Raw genomic sequence first — 17,357 nt, 5'->3', positions numbered from 1 at the left:
AACCAGAAGGCTGGCGGTTCAAACCCACCAGCCACTCCTTGGAAGGAAGGTTGGGCAATCTACTTGCATAGTGATACCACCGCAGAAACCCAAGGAGAGGTCAGTGGAGAGGTCAGTATGAGTTGGGTCCAACTTGATGACACATAACAACAACAACATATATATATATATGTGTATGTATGTATGTATATATATATATATATATATATATATATACACACACACACACACTCACATATTATATAAAGCAGGACTGGTGGTATAGTGATTGAGGCATTTGGCTGATAATCAAAAGATTGGTATTTCAAACCCATCAGCTGCTCTATGGCTGTAAGATTTATAGCCTTGGAAACTCAATGGGGATCGCTATGAGTCTGAATTAATAAACAACTATATATGTAATATGTAGATATATTACACACAAAAAAATATCAAAATAAAAAGAAATACTCATAACAATTAGAGCTCTCATTTCTGCAGCTGGTTTTGTGGGTATTGCTGGTATTTAAAACTACTTTCTTCCACTACCCATTCCATACTCCCTTTACTTTCAGCAAGCATTTCATCTAGTCATGGTTTTTTGCTTGGTGGGGTGATCCTAACTTTAATTTCTGAAGGGTCTTAGCCATTAGTAGTCCTTTCTGAATTGGTTGTTGTAGTTTTCTATTGACTTTAATAACAAGGCATGGTATGCTAAGAGATGCCCTAAGGGATCTCCTATATTTGAGACATATTCTTCTTCATCTCCATTATATAATATCAATCCGATTGATTTTCCTTTAGTAGAAAGATCAATCACACCAGCCAATATGGTAACCTCCTTCTTTGTCTGTTGATTCAGAGACATGAGGAGCCCCAAGTAGTGAGGTGACATTCTTAACTCCCAATTTAATGGAATCAGTGTTGTATCTCCTGGTAAGAACACTCTTCCTTTTGAAAAAGTATAGGATCATGGGGACAGGAAGCAAAAATTTTGCAAGTGGGTAACTAGAAGTAATGGTGAGTGGTGCCACTCTCATTTCCACTCCTGGACCCATGGATCCTGGCTATGGGAGAAAGAGCACCATATGTTTCCATATGATTTACAGCATATATAGCCTCCTGAAGAATATTTTTGAATCCTGCAAGGTTTTGCCACCTAGCTGGAGTCATAATTGTATCCTTAGAAGGCCATTCCATTGTTCTATAAATCCAGATGCTTTTGGATAGTAGGCAACATGGTAAGACCAGTGAATCCCATGCACATAGTCCCATTGCCACATTTCATTTGCTATAAAGTGAATTCCTTGAGCGGAGACAATGCTGCTTGGGATAGTATAACAGTGGATAAGGTATTCTGTAAATCCACAGTTGGAAGTTTTGGCAGATGCTTTTTGTACAGGGAAGGCAAATCTGAATCTAGGGTAAATATTTATTCTAATAAGAATAAAATGCTGTCATTTCCATGATGGAAGAGGTTCAATGTAATTGATCTGATACCAGGTTGCTGGTTGATCACCCTGAGGAATAGTGCTTTATCAGGGACTCAGAGTTGATCTCTGCTGCTGAAAGATTGGGAACTCAGCAGCAGCTGTAGCCAAGTTGGTGTTGGTGAGTAGAAGTCCATGTTGCTAAGCTCATCCGTAACTTCCATTCCTGCTATCATTGCCATTTCATTCATGAGCTCATTGGGCAATGATAGGAGTGGCTAGGGAAAGAATCTGACCAGTATCCACAGAACAGGTCATCCTATCTACTTGATTGTTGAAATCCTCCTCTGTTGAGGTTATCTTTTGGTGAGAATTCACATGAGATACAAATATCTTCATTTCTTTGGCCCTTTCAGAGAGATATATCCACATCTTCCCCACATTTCCTTCTCATCAATTTTCCAATCACATTCCTTCCAATTCCCTGATCATCCAGCCAAACAATTCATCACAGCCCACAGATTGGTATTCAGTTGCACATCTGGTCATTTCTCCTTCCAAGCAAAATAGACAACCAGGTGTACAGCTTGAAGTTCTGCCCACTGGGAGGATTTCTCTTCACCACTGGCCTTCAAGGAAGTCTCAGAAAGGTTCTATAGTGCTACAGCTATCCATGTTCAAGTGCTGTCTGCATATTGCACAGAACCATCTATAAACCAGAGACAAGGTTTTTCTTTCTCAGTCAACTGATTGTAAGGCAGTCCTCATGAAGCCATGGGTGCAGGCTGGGAGAGAGGAGGTAATATAACAGGAGTAAGCACCATGGACATTTGGGTTACTTCCTCATGTAACTTACTTGTACCTTTCAGGCCTGTTGAGACCTGATCTCATATATACCACTTTCATTTGATGACGGAGTGCTGTTGGGCAAGTCTAACTTTGTGATTTTGTGGATCAGATCACAGCCAGTTCATAATGGGCAGCTCAGACAACATGGTAACTTGGTGGCTCCTAGTTAAGCATTCAGTCTCTACTAAAGCCAGGTTTGATATTATTTGTAACTGGAACATTTAGTCTATTACATTAAATTTTATTTCCAGTATAATTAGACTAACATATACCATCTTGATATTGGTTTTCTATTTGTCCCACTTGTACAATGTTTATTTTTTTCTCCTTTCCTGATTTTTTCTTATTCCAATTTTTCCTCTATTACTCTGAAAGTCATACATTATATCACTTTTATTTCATAGCTACTAGAGATTAAGGAGTGTGTCTTGATTTATCACAGTAATGAAAAGACCTTGAAATACTTTAATTTCACTTACCCCTTCCTGACTTATGTCATTGTTGTCATGTATTTTGTTTATGTATGGTGCACCCACACACAGACTTATTCTACACTACATTTTGATTACTGATCTGTTTCATCAAAATTCATTTAGATATATACACATATTTTTCCATTTTATTGTTTTTTATTTCTTATGTCCCCACACTTCCAGTTGTGGTTATTTTCTTTCTGTCTAAAAAAATATCTTGTAGTGTGAGTCTACAGTAATAGTGAGGAATCTCTTACATTTCTTTTACTGAAAAAGAACTTATTTCTCATTTATACTTGAAAAAATATTTTTGCTAAATGGAATTTTTTAAAATTTTCCTCTGCTTAGAGTTTGTAAGTCATATTGAATATATGGCTTAATGTCTTTAATTTGTTTGAAAATCTGCTTCACCTTTATCCTTGTATTTATTTTGCATCATTGTTCTTTCTTCCCTTTATCTATATTCTGACTGTAAGATCTCATTGAATTCTCTCTAACTTTTATATTGTGACCTTCTGACACTTTTTTCCTCGACATTTCATTCTGAATATATTTGCCTTGCCTAAGTTTCAATTCAAAAATTCTTTCTTCAGCTGTTGTCTAAAATACTTTTCAGTTCTCCAATTGAGTTCTAAATTTCAGTTAATATAGTTTTCCAATTTTAGATTTTCTGTTTAGTAAACTTTTATAGTTTCAAGTTTCTTGTAAAAAATTGCAGCCAAAATTTTCATTGTAAGTAGTTTTGAAAATTCTATTTTTGATAACTTAATACAATATTTGTAGCCTTTCATGTGTCTTTTTCTACAGCCTGTTTTTTCATTTGGTTTTATTAATGTTGCCTTATTTCTGCTTATTCCTGGTTGTTTCACCTGCCAGCTGCTGTATTTGTAAATTATTTCAAAAAATAAATTAAGGTCTAAAATTGTATGATCGTCCTCTTAAATGTATTTATATTTGCTTTGATCAGGAGCCGTCATATTTCAGAAAATGAGATTTTAGGTTATGCAGCCTTCTCAGTGACACATTCCCTGAACACACTATTTAAAATCACATTCCTCTCATTCTGGCATGTGCTTTATCTTGCTTTTTTACACTTTTCTATAGCAGTTTCATTTTTAAACAAACTGTATGTTTATTTATTTTTAAACAAGCTATATGCTATGGTAATTTTATGCTCTCTCCCACTAGACTGTAAGCTCTACAAAATCAGGGATTGGTAGTTATTTTGTTTACTGAGTCATCCCCATTACCTAGAACAATGTCTGGCACATAACGTGTTAAGAAAAAATATTTGTTCGTTAAGTAGGTATTATAATAGGTGACAATGTAAGATGAAAAGAAAGATAGTAAGAAAGTACAAAAAGCAAAAACTGTGTATTAAAGGAAACATAATTGCTTGTATCTGGAACAAGTAATATTTTTACAGTCATATTAATTTAAGTACCACTTATAAATTTATCCAAAAACAGTAATTTAACTACAATAGATGCTTTGTTAAGTGACCTCAATATAATTGATTTACCAGATTAGCTGACACTCTCCGTGTCACTTACATGTTATACTGACTGACACCCATGCACACTGAATGCAAGCAGCCAGCACTTTTCCTTCTTTGCCTTATTATTCTCATCTTTCAAATGGTAGTGTTAAAGCATAATTTTCAAAATTGTAAAATCTTGACTCTCATACAAATGTAAAATACATGTATCAAAAATATGATTTGGTTAATTAATTAATTAATGAGTAAACCAGTAAGACATTAAAGCCAGTACAAAGAGCATTTAAGGAGTTAGGTGTATGTATGCAATTTAATAAAGAAATATTAGAATAAGATTGCTGGGTTAGACACAAAACTGGCTAATGTCCAACACAGTCATGAATCATGCTTCTAGCATTATTCCTTTTATCAAACAGAAATTATTTGCATCCCTTCTGTACAAAAATCTTCCACTTCAGAATTGCAGAATTGCCCATCAACAAAAAATCAAATCCTAGTGCTTCCCAGGAAGAATAATCTCTTTCATCTATTTCGCAATCTCAGATAATTTTTCTGATAAGGATAATAACAGAACTTATATGGAATGATAATTAATTTAAAAAAAGAAAAAGTTGCCATCAAGTTGATTCCAACACATAGCGACCCCATGTGTGTCAGAGTAGAACTGTGCTCCACAGGGTTTTCAATGGCTGATTTATTGGAAGCAATCACCAGGCCTATCTTCCAAGGCACTTGCACATGGCCTGAAGCCTCCAACCTTTGGGTTAACAGTCAAGAATGCTAACCACTTGCACCACCCAGAGACTCCTTGATAGGATATTTAACAAAATAATAATAATAATAATACACCACTGTTGTTAAATCAATTCCAACTCATAGTGACCCTATAGGAGAGAGTAAACTCACTGCCATGGAGTCAGACCTGACTCACAGCAACCCCTCCTTGGATTTCTGAGGCAGTATCATTACGGAAGTAGATTGCCCAACCTTCCTTCCGAGGAGTGGCTGGTGGGTTTGAACCACCAGCCTTCTGGTTAGCAGTCAAATACCTTAAGCACTATGCCACCAGACTCCTTTAGGACAGAGTAGAACTTCCCAATAGCGTTTTCAAGACTGTAAACCTGTAAGGAAGCAGAAGGTTGAGGAAGCCTCATCTTTCTCTCACAGAGTGGCTGGTGGGTTCAAACCACAAACCTTTTGGTTAACAGTCAAGCGCTTTAACTACTGAACCCTTGAGGCTAGTTACGAGGATTAAATAAGGTAATATATATGAGTACTGAGGACAGATCCTGGCACATAGTCCATGTTTGATAAATACCCACCATGATAAAAGCAGGGAGGGAGCTTTTGTGGTGTACTGCCTAAAGCCTTTGACTGCTAACCAGAAGCCTGGTTCCTTAGAAGTCAACTGGGCAATCTACTTCCATAGAGATACCACCTCAGAAATCCAAGGAGGGGTTGCTATGAGGTGGAAATGACTTGACGGCAGGTTGTTGTTTTTTGTTTTTTTTTTTTTTTGGTATGATAAAAGCAGGTGTTCCTTGGGGATGAAAATGGTTAATGCATTCAGCTGCTAACTGAAAGGTTAGAGGTTTGAGTACGAAGGTTGAAGTGCCTGGGAAGAAAGGCCTGGCAATATACTTCTGAAAAAAATCAGTCCTTGAAAGTCCTGTGGAGAACAGTTCCACTCTCACACACATGAGGTCTCCATGAGTTAGAAGAGACTAGATGGCAAGTGGTAGTATGATAGAAGGAGCTGGAATAGGATCAGGAGTCTAATGCTCTGCACTTGGCTCCCACTGGTAAGCTCTCTGCTTTCCAAAATTCATGGGATCTGTTTCTAGATCTGTTGATTCTGGTTCTATTTGTTATGGTAATTACTTTATTTTGTTTCATACATTCAAAAACTAATGAATTAAGAGTGTGAAAAGAATTCTTTGTTTCTAAGAAAGCTAAGTTGAAAAACATGATAGAGACAAATCACTAAAAATACTGTTAATAATCAGAGAGACAATTGCTAATGACTGAGGAGAAAAATCCAAAGTCTACAAGCATGCTGTACTCAGTTTGCCTAGCAAATGTTTTTAATTTTTTGTACTACTTTAAAATTGGAAATCAACCACAGAAGATGTGTTCTGGGTTTGTTTAACACAAAACCCATACTTAAGAAAGTCCTTGACCCTACATCAAAAGATTGTATGTTTTCAGTTAAGATAAAACATAAGAAATTCTATATATAATTTTTATGATTGCCTGCTTTAAATCACATTTTAAATTAAATGATCAACTACAAATCCTGATTATGTTGGTAAGAAGCTCTCTGCAGTATATGGGGAAGATAGAGGAATCAGAGAGGTAAAGTGTGGGAAAGCTAAATTTTCATTTATTGTACTAACCAAAATCCCAAACTCATTGCCATCAAGTAGATTCTGATTCATAGTGACCCCCATTGGGTTTCCAAAGGCTGTAAATTTTCACGGAAGCAGATTGCCCCATCTTTCTTCTGTGTAGCAACTGATGGGTTCAAACCACCGACCTTTTGGTTAGCAGCCAAATGCCTTAACCACAGCACCACCAGAGCTCCTTTCATCTCTCATAACAATTAGAATATAAATCTCTAAATTGATAAATCAAGAAATAATAAGAGCATAGGCACTTTATTAGGAGATGTGAATTTAACTTACATAAGGAATCAAAATACAAACTAAAAAGTGTTTTCCTCTGGAATGCATGATTATAGTTTGAGGAGGCATGGGATATAGCTCTATTTGTTTCATTATAAGAGTTCAGGACTCTAATTATTTTAAACATATGGATATGTAATTTTATAAAATCAATTTTTAAAGGCAATTGGGAGAAGTTATGAGGACAGCTAATATAAACTATACTATATCTTAATAAGTCTTACAGTCTTTAGATGATTAAAGATACAATTCTTCCTTCATTTCCATTATATGGTTTATTCTACTGCTAATTGAAGCCTGTTACTCTTTTTACTCAGGAGCTCTGGTGGTATAGTGGTTAAAACATTTGGCTGCTAACCAAAATGTTGTTGGTTCGAACCCAACAGCCACACCGCAAGAGAAATAAGAGACAGTCTGATTCCAAAAAGATTTACAGTTTTGAAAACCCTACGGGACAGTTCTACTATGTCCTAAAGTACCACTATGAGTCAGAATCGACTCAATGGCAGGGAGTTTGACTTTTTTTTTATTCTTTTACTCTTTTATTCTATTAAATTAATACTGTTTGTCACCCTTGTATTTGAATTATTTTTAATATTATTATTATCTTCAATAAATATTTTTAATATTTACTGCCTTGGAAGTTTTATAATATTTATACAAATTCTTTGATACTCCTTCCTTTGGAACTCAAATTCTTTTCCCTCTTGACTATGGTTCATTCTGATAGACTGTGGCAGAAATGAAGAACTGTGACATCTAAGAGTAGATCATAAATTATTTTGGCTTTCATCTTGCTCTCTATTGGATCATACACTCTGGTGGCTATTGTAAGGACACTCCAGCTGACCTAGAGAGAGTTCCACAGGGCAAAGAACAGAGGCTTCCTAGCAGCAGCCACATGACATGAGTTTGGAAGCTAATCTCAGGCCACATTCAAGTCTTCAGATGTCTGGAAGACATATTGATTGCAACCTCATGAGAAATCGTAAGCCAAAACCACCCAGCAAATTCACACTCAAATTCATGATGCAGAGGAATTGTGAGATTGAAATGAGGGTCACCCCAGAAGCATAGATTGCACAAGAAGCACCCCAAGAATACCTAACATTTATATCAGATTTGTTTTAGTTTATGCAGGCCAAGAAGATTACCCTAAATCATTTGAATTTAGCTACTAGTGTTTTCACTCCTCAGAAGGAAGGTTGGGCAATCTACTTCCATAGTGATACTGCCTTGGAAACCCAAGGAGGTGTCACTATGAATAGAATCTCTCCACAGCAGTGAGTTTTTGTTTGTTTTGTTTTTTAACTAGTAATTTACATTTTTTCTCCTCTCCATTCTTTTAGTTTACTCACCTACCTAATTGTCCAAGGTCATTGACCAAGATGCTCTCTACACTGAAATCATAACCTAGAGGAGAAAAAATGGGGAACAATAATGAACAGCAAAGCTACAGGTCAGAATGGTCCTCAGGTTATACCATTAAGACCAATGCCAAGGTAGAATTTGTTGTCCGTATAATTTATTATGGATCCTTTTTATTGGGGAGGGGAGGGGCCTAAAATTTCAGATCAGGTTTACCAAGATTATTACTATCTACATGGTGTTTTCTCCCTTTAAAGTAAAAGGACCAAACCATAGATTGCTGGAAGAAGATAAAGGAAGAAGCATAAAGAAAGATACAGAGAGATGACACACAAAGGAAATAGAGAAAACTTTCCACATTAGCCTATGTCACATGCCAACTGGTTCTGAGAACTAGTCTTCATGGAGGGTTAACACAAATATGACTCACAATACCTTCCACTGTCCTCTATTCTGTACTTCAAAGGATGTTTTTCCTTGTCATTTCATATCACCGATTCATATAGTGTGATTCATTGTCATCTACCATTCATTACAATTACTTTGGAATGAGTCTTTTCCCTACAAGAGTCTTCCCATAAACTCAAACATTTTTATCCTGTTTCCCCATATGTGTTAGTCTGTATTTTCCCAAATTTAATCCAGTTGTTATACTTTCCCTGTACTTCTTCCCACAGACTATCTAGTCATTAAAAACCTTCCCAAAGGAAGACTTGCTGGTAATGTCTTTGATAAGCCATATACTAGCTGCATTAGTCAGGAAGCTTTAAGTTTCAAGTATAGAAATCTAACTCCAACTTGATTAAACCTAAAAAGGACTTTATTGGCCTACCTAACAGGGAAGGTCAAGGGTATACCTAGGAACAAATAAAATTGGCTTCTTGACATAGCCACGGCTCTTTTCTGCTCTATGTTGCTTCTCTGTTTGTTAATTTCATTCTCTCCTACTGTCAAAAGGCTTTTTCCATGCAGGGGAGAATATGAAGAAATCAATTTTGTTCTTACATACTCACAACTTTGCCAGCAAAGAGGAAAAGGATTTTTAACCTTCAACCCATGTGAAAAATTCTGCAGATGAGTTTTAATTCATCTAGCCTGGGTTGCATGCCTATCCTGGGCATGGGGGATGAAACACTGGGAAAGAATAAAGAATGATTAGTTATAAATCCATATATGAACCAGGACAGGAGAGTTCTGTTGCCAGATAAAAGTGGGGTAAAAAGAATTGTTGAGCAAACAAAAATAATACATATATACTACAATAATGGTTCAGATGTATAATTTTATTTTGCTGCTGTTAGGTGCCATTGACTCAGTTCTGATTCATAGCAATACTATGCACAACAGAACAAAACACTGCCAAGTCTTGCACCATCCTCACAATCCTTGCTATGCTTGAGCCCATCATTGCAGTCACTGTGTCAATCCATCTTATTGAAGGCCATCCATTTTTTCACTGACCCTCTCTTTACCAAGCATGATAACCTTATCCAAGGAATGGTCCCTTTTGAAAACCAAAGGGGGTGAGGCAAAGTCTGGCTGTTCTTGTTTCCAAGGAGAATTCCAGCTGCACTTCTTCCAGGACAGATTTGTTCATTCTTCTGGCAGTCCATGGTATTTTCAGAATTGTTTGCCAACACCACAATTCAAAGGCTTCAATTCTTCTCCAGTCTTCCTTAGTCATTGTCTAGTTCCATAGTTGTATATGACCTACAAAAATCAATTTAATACCCAGAGAAGGAGGAAAATGTTTACAAAACGTTAACAACAATAATATCTGATAAGGGTCTATTGTTGTTATGTGCCACGGAATTGGTTCCAACTCATAGTAACCTTATGTACAACAGAACAAAACACAGCCAGCTGGTCCTGTACCATCCCCAAAATCATTGTTATTCATGAGTCCATCATTATTTCCATTGTGTCAATCTATCTCGTGGGGGGTCTTACCTTGTGTCACAGACCTTCTACTTTACCAAACATGATATACTTTTCCAGGAATTGGTCCCTGCTAATAACATGACCAAAGATGAGAGATGAAGTCTGGCCATGCTCGCTTCTAAGGAGCATTTCGGCTGTACTTCCTCCAAAACAGATTGGTTCATTTGTTCTTCTAGCTGTCCATGGTATATCCAACACTTTTCATCAACACCACCACTAAAATACATCAGTTTTTCTGGGTCTTCTTTATTCATTGTCCAGCTTTCACATGAGGCTATTGAAAAAATCATGGCTTCGGTCAGGCACAATTTAGTCTTCAGATGACATATTTTCTCTTTAACACTTTAAAGAGGTCTTTTGAAGAAGATTTGCCCAAAGCACTATATCTTTTGATTTCTTGACTGCTGCTTCCATGGATGTTGATTATGGATCCAAGTGAAATGAAATCCTTAACAACTTCAATCGTTTCTCCATTTATAATGATGTTGTTTATTTGTCCACTTGTGAGAATTTTTGTTTTCTTTATATTGAGGTGAACTCCATACTGAAGACTGTAGTCTTTGTTCTTCATCAGTGAGTGTTTAAAATCTCCTCCATTTTCAGAAGCAAGATTGTGTCATCTGCATATTGTAGATTATTAATGAGTTTTCTTCCAACCGTGATGCCTCATTCTTCTTCATATAGTCCAGCTTCTCAGATTATTTGCTCAGCATACAGACTGAATAAGTATGGTGAAAGGATACAGCCTTGATGTACACCTTTCCTGATTTTAAACCATGTTGTATCCCCTTGTTCTGTTGGAACAACTACATCTTGATCTATATACAGGTTCCCCATGAGCACAGTTATTTGTTCTGGAAATCACATTATTCTCAACGTTATCCATAATTTGTTATGATCCACTTAGTCAAATGCATTAGTATAGTCAGTAACACACAGGTAAACATCTTTCCGGTATTCTTTGCTTTCAACCAAGATCCATCAACAATCATATTCCTTGTTCCAAGCCCTCTTCTGAATCTGGCTTGAATTTCTAGCAGTTCCCTGCTACAACTGTTTTTGAATTATCTTCAGCAAAATTTTACTTGCATGTGATATCAGCAGCATAGTTCAAAAATTTCCACATTCTGTTGATCATCTTTCTTTAGAATGGGCACAGATATATATTTCTTCCAGTCAATTGGCCACATAACTCTCTTCCAAATTTCTTGGCATAAACTAGTTAGTGCATCCAGCACTGCATCCATTTGGTGAAACATCAGGTATTCCATCAATTCCTGGAGCCTTGTTTTCACCAATTCCTTCAGTACAGCTTGGACATCTTCCTTCAAAACCATCTATTAAACATCAATCAATTCCTTTTATACATTGACTCTGTATATTCTTCCCATCTTCTTTTGATGCTTCCTGCATCTTTCAATATTTTGCCCACAGAATCCTACAATATTGCAACTCTGTTGTTGTTGTTCTTGTTATGTGCTGTCAAGTTGGACCCAACTCATAGAGACCCCTCCTTGGGTTTCCAAGGCGATATCACTACGGAAGTAGATTGCCCAGTCTTACTTCCAACTCTAGGTTTGAATATTGTCTTCAGTTATTTCAGCTTGAGAAATGCAGAGTGTGTTCTTCCTTTGTGGTCTTCTAACTCCAGGTCTTTGCACATTACATTATATTACTTTACTTTGTCTTCTTGAGCTACCCTTTGAAATCTTCTGTGTAGGTCTTTTATTTCATCATATCTTCCATTCACTTTAGCTACTCTCTGTTCAAGAAAAAGTTTCAGAGACTCTGTGACATCCATTTTGGTCTTGTCTTCCCTTCTTGTCATTTTAATGACCTTTTGCTTTCTTCATGTATGATATTCCTTGATGTCATCCAACAACTCATCTGGTCTTCAGTCACTGGTGTTCAGTGTGTCAAATCTATTCTTCAGGTGGTCTTTAAATTCAGGTGGGATATAATCAAGGTCGTATTTTGGCTCTCATGGATTGTTTTAATTTACTTCAGCTTCAACTTGAACCTGTGTATGAGCAATTGATGGTCTGTTTGTTACACAGTCAGCTTCTGGCACTGTTTTGACTGATGATATTTCCACAGATGTGATCAATCTGATTCTTGTGTATACCACCTGGTGAGGTCCATATGTATAGCCACTATTTATGCTGTTGAAAAGGTGTTTGCAATGAGTATGTCATTGGCCTTGCAAAATGTTATAATGCTGTCTCTGGAGTAATTTTTACCATCAAGGTCATATTTTCCAACTACCAGTGCTTCTTCTTTGTTACCAACTTTCCCATTTCAATCACCAGTGGTTATCAATACATCTTGATTACATGTTTGTTCAATTTCACATGGCAGAATTTGGTAAAAATTCTCAATTTCACCATCTTTGGCCTTAGTGGTTGATGCCTAAATTTGAATAATAGCAGTATTAACTGGTCTTTCTTGTACGCATATGGATATTATCCTATTACAGCATTGTACTTTGGGATATATTTTGAAGTGTACTTTTTGACAATGAATGCAATGCCATTCCTCTTCAATTTGTCATATCCACCATAGTAGACTAATGATTGTCAGATTCAAAAAGGCAAGTGCCAGTCCATTTCAGCTCACTAATGTCTAGGATATTGATCTTTATACATCCCATTTCATTTTTTGTAACTTACAATTTTCCTAGATTACACTTCATACATTCCATGTTTCAGTTATTAATGGATGTTTATAGTGGTTTCTTCTCAGTTTAAGCTGTGCCTTTTCAGCAAATGAAGGTCCAGAAAGCTTTACTCCATCCACGTCCTTAAGGTCAACTCTACTTTAAGGAAGCAGCTCTTCCCTAGTCATAATTTGAGTGCCTTCTAACCTGAGGGGCTCATCTTCCAGCACTATATGACAATGTTTCCATGCTATTCATAAAGCTTTTAGTGGTCATTTTCTTCAGAAGTAGAACTGGCCATGTACTTCTTCTTATTCTGTCTTAGTCTTGAAAGGTCTGCTGAAACCTGTCCACCATGAGTAACCTTGCTAGTATTTGAAATACTGGTGGCACAGCTTCCAGAATTACAGCACCACACAAGCTACCATAGTACAACAAACTGACAGACAAGTGATGCATTGTTGGTGGGGATGAAAAACAGTTTTGTGGTTCCTCAAAAAGTTAAAATAGAGTTACTATATCATCCAGTGATTCCACTGCTAGGTATATACCTAAGACAATTGAAAGCATAAAATTGAAACACATAAACTTATATGTTCAGAGCAGCATTATACACAATAGACAGAAAGTCAAATCAAAATCGATTATCTGGATAGGGGTCGTTAGGAGCTCTGGTAGCATAGTGGCTAAGACACTTGACTGCTAACCAGAAGGCTGGCGGTTCAAACCCACCAGCCACTCCTCGGAAGGAAGGTTGGGCAATCTACCTTCCGTAGTGATACTGCCTCGGAAACCCAAGGAGGGGTCACTATGAGTCGGGTCCGACTCGACGGCACATAACAACAACAACAACAACAACAACATGAGTCGGGTCTGACTCCATGGCACACAACAACAACAATGTCTGTTGATGGAGTTTTAGAGTATCAGAATGCCCATTTATATTAGTTAACCTAACTCCCCTGGTGTACAAAAGCAGTGCTGAGTACTTTGTATACTTTCTATCATTTCTGCTGTTGGATTGAATGAAAAACTTAAGGCTCCAGTGCAAGTCCGTCATGGACTAACTGTGATCTTTGAGTCACTGAATGTTTTTAAATCTCAATTTTCTTATCTATAAACAATATCTGTCTCCCATCCTTATTATTAAAGTATCCTGTTAAATATCCCCCACTCGGAGATGCCATTTCATGTAAAGTATCTGCCTAGAACCTCTCTCTCATAGTCACATATTTGAATTCTTTCAAGAGTACTTAAGATTCTTCTTCCCCCTCTCCCTCCCCACCGCCCTTATTTATTTACTTGTTGTCTGTTCACTGCCATCACTGGTAGAAAACAAAGTTCATGAAGGCAGAGAGCATGCCTACCTTGTTTCCTAGCGCATCACCAGTGCCTGGCACAAAGTACCCGAAACCAAATGAGCTCTTGTCAAGTCAATTCCAACTCATGGTGACCCCATATACTATAAAGTAGAACTGTTCCATACAATTTGCAATGCATGTGATATCTTCAGACATAGATTACCAGCCCTTTTCTCCCTGGTGACTTTGGGTGAATTCAGGCTGCTACCTTTCAGTTAGTAGCCAAGCGCTTAAAAGTTTGCACTACTCAAGGACTCCTCTGGCACAAACTAGGCACTCAATAAATTGTTGTTGAGTAAATAGTGAATGAATATGAAAGAGATGGATACTATAAACCTTGAAAGTTTTCAGAGACTCTTGTGAAGATCAGACAGAAGAAATGAATTTGACCATGATTTTTGACCCATTGAGCACTCTGCAAATGGAAGATCTGATTACTCCAATTTTAGTTTTCCTGAAAAGTTAACTACATGTTTCTACCTATAACTAGAAGAGATATTTGCAAGTCTAATAAATTCTACACATGGGAAGTGAGATGGCTCCCCAATTTTCTGAGACAATTTCACTTTTGGATAATAAAAGTAAGCAAAAGGAAACTCACAAGTTCAATTATACTGGGTTTGTGTCATTCTGAATTAAGATTTCATAGCAAGAGTTTGTTCAAATATATTTATCTGGCTCAGTCAGTAGTCAATGGAACTTCAGGAATTGAGTGCTTTCCCACAGAATTCCGTAAGACATCACCAAGCAGGAAGACAAAGAATAACGTGCCAAATATGTGCACGTGGGCCCCACATTCACCTCCTCCTGTCTTATCCAACAGCCTGAGTGTCTCACTTAACTGATCAAATGATGACAAAGTATGTGGGAAGTCACAGACCTAACCTGATGACACAGCTCTGGATTCTGTGGTCTTTCTCAAAGTTGACTGTACAAGTTCTGCCTCTTTCTTAAGGCTTTATGATTTATAGGAGGCTGTAGAATAAATAGCAGGCTGAAGCCTTGCTCAACATGTTGTCATTGCCTCAGCATGAATTCCTTAACCATTGAATCACTTAATTTCCTTCTGGGGGTTGATGATTTGGAACACTCTGAGATGTCAGTGTGGAATCTTCTAAATCCACATAGCTTCCTGAATATTATGAAAATATAGTGGTTAAGAATATGGACTTTAGAGTCAGCCAGACCTGTGTCAGAAAGTCAGTTCCATCATTCATGAGCTCTGAGACTTTGGCCAATTGCATTACCACTCTGAGTCTTACCTTTTTCAACTTCAAAATGGGATAATAATATTAACTAACTTACGGAATACTTGTTAGGATTGATTGAGAAAATTCAATAAAGCCCTCCACATGGCACTTGGAATGTCAAATGATGTTGTTATTGTTGTGTTGTTATGTGCCACCGAGTCAGACTCAATTCATAGCAACCCCTCCTTGGGTTTCCGAGACAGTATCACTACAGAAGTAAATTATACCTAATTGTTATTAATAGTAATATCACAAGTCAGAAGCTATAGAATTATATATGCTAAAATTATAGGTTGAGAGAAAAAATAACTATTGTGAAATATAACCTCAACTATACAGAATAAATGAAAGAATGGGAGATGCTACTTGCCTGAAAGTTAACTTTTTAAAATCCTTTTGTTATTGAATATTTTTCTCAAGTATTTGGTCTATTTTTCTGTTTTTGAGAGTAAATAGTAACTAAATATATAGTTTTTATGATTTTATATGCATAGCAATTTTATATTATATAAAGTTAATGTATATTAACTGAAAATTCAATTTTTTTAACTTATAAAGTGGCAAGGGTCCTTGTATAAAATACATGGAAATCTGAAGACAGATTCTTAGCTCTATTTCTCTCTTCAGATAAGTCACTTAGTTTTCACAAGCCTCAGTTCACTATTTGTGATAGGTAGGGATAAGAAAAGCACTTCTCAGAACATTAATTATGTTGGTTAGTAATAAGTGTCTTATGTCAAATTATGCTTGGAAAATCCTAGGTAAAAGTATTTTTGCTATAGGATTTCCCAAAGGCTTTGACCTCTAATTTGCTAATGTGCATATACCAGGGAATGTAATATTCTGTATTTCCCAAACTTAATTGATCAAAGAATTTTTTTTTTTTTAATTATTGGTTGGCCATTTTGTGGGGCTAGAGTTCTGAGAAACACTTTATGAAATGTAGGGCTAGATAATACCTAAGATCCCTTCCAACTATAAATTCTAAAGCTCTGAGTCATTTCTTCCTTTTCCAGGCCCAGGCTGGACTTGGCCAGAGCCATGCTGCTAGTCGTCTCCTCCACATTATTTCACCAAGACTCAAGTACTGGACATTTCCGTATTTAGCCTGTACTACTTCATGCTTTACAGAAATCCATGTATTGCTTGAGTGAGTCATTGAATTCTTAGCACCTTTAAGATTAAGACAACCTGAAAGCCTTCAAAATTATCTAGTGCAACCAGGGCCTCCATTTTAAAGAAAAAAAGGCACCAATAATATGAACATTATGGCTAGTTAATTTGATAATGAAGGTTCCATTTCCAAACGTGTTGTATTGTCTGTGTGTTTGGCTTCATATTTGAAAACCTCATTACTGATATGATCATTGTGTCAATCTCCATGAGGCTGTAGATGAAGAAAGTTGAAAAGATTGTCTGCATTTGAAGAGTGAATAATGGTGGTCTTTGGGCAGTCCTGAAATGTTTCACTCTCACCAGATCTTTGTTGTAATGAATTAGAAGATAATTGCACATTACCACTTCCTTGGGTGATTTTTGGAAATTAGAGAAGCACAAATTGAACAAAGGTTGCCTTGATCAGTGCTGCCCCACTTTTCCCACATCTTGGTCCATGTAGAAAATTATACTATTTCTATGGCATGCTATTCATTGCAAACACCTTTTTTCAACAACACAAATGGTGGCTCTACGCATGGACATCACCAGATGGAACACACAGAAATCAGATTGACTACATCTGTGGCAAGAGGTGGTGGAAAAGCTCAATATCTTCAGCCAAAACCGGGCCAGGAGCTGATAGTGGAACAGACCATCAACTGCTCATATGCAAGTTCAACTTGAAGTTAAAGACAATTAAAACAAGTCCA

Source organism: Orycteropus afer, unplaced genomic scaffold, assembly GCF_000298275.1.
Source record: "Orycteropus afer afer isolate SDZICR_OR568_19922 unplaced genomic scaffold, OryAfe1.0 scaffold00077, whole genome shotgun sequence".
NCBI classification, from domain to species: Eukaryota; Metazoa; Chordata; class Mammalia; order Tubulidentata; family Orycteropodidae; genus Orycteropus; species Orycteropus afer.
This window is presented reverse-complemented; position numbering follows the sequence as displayed.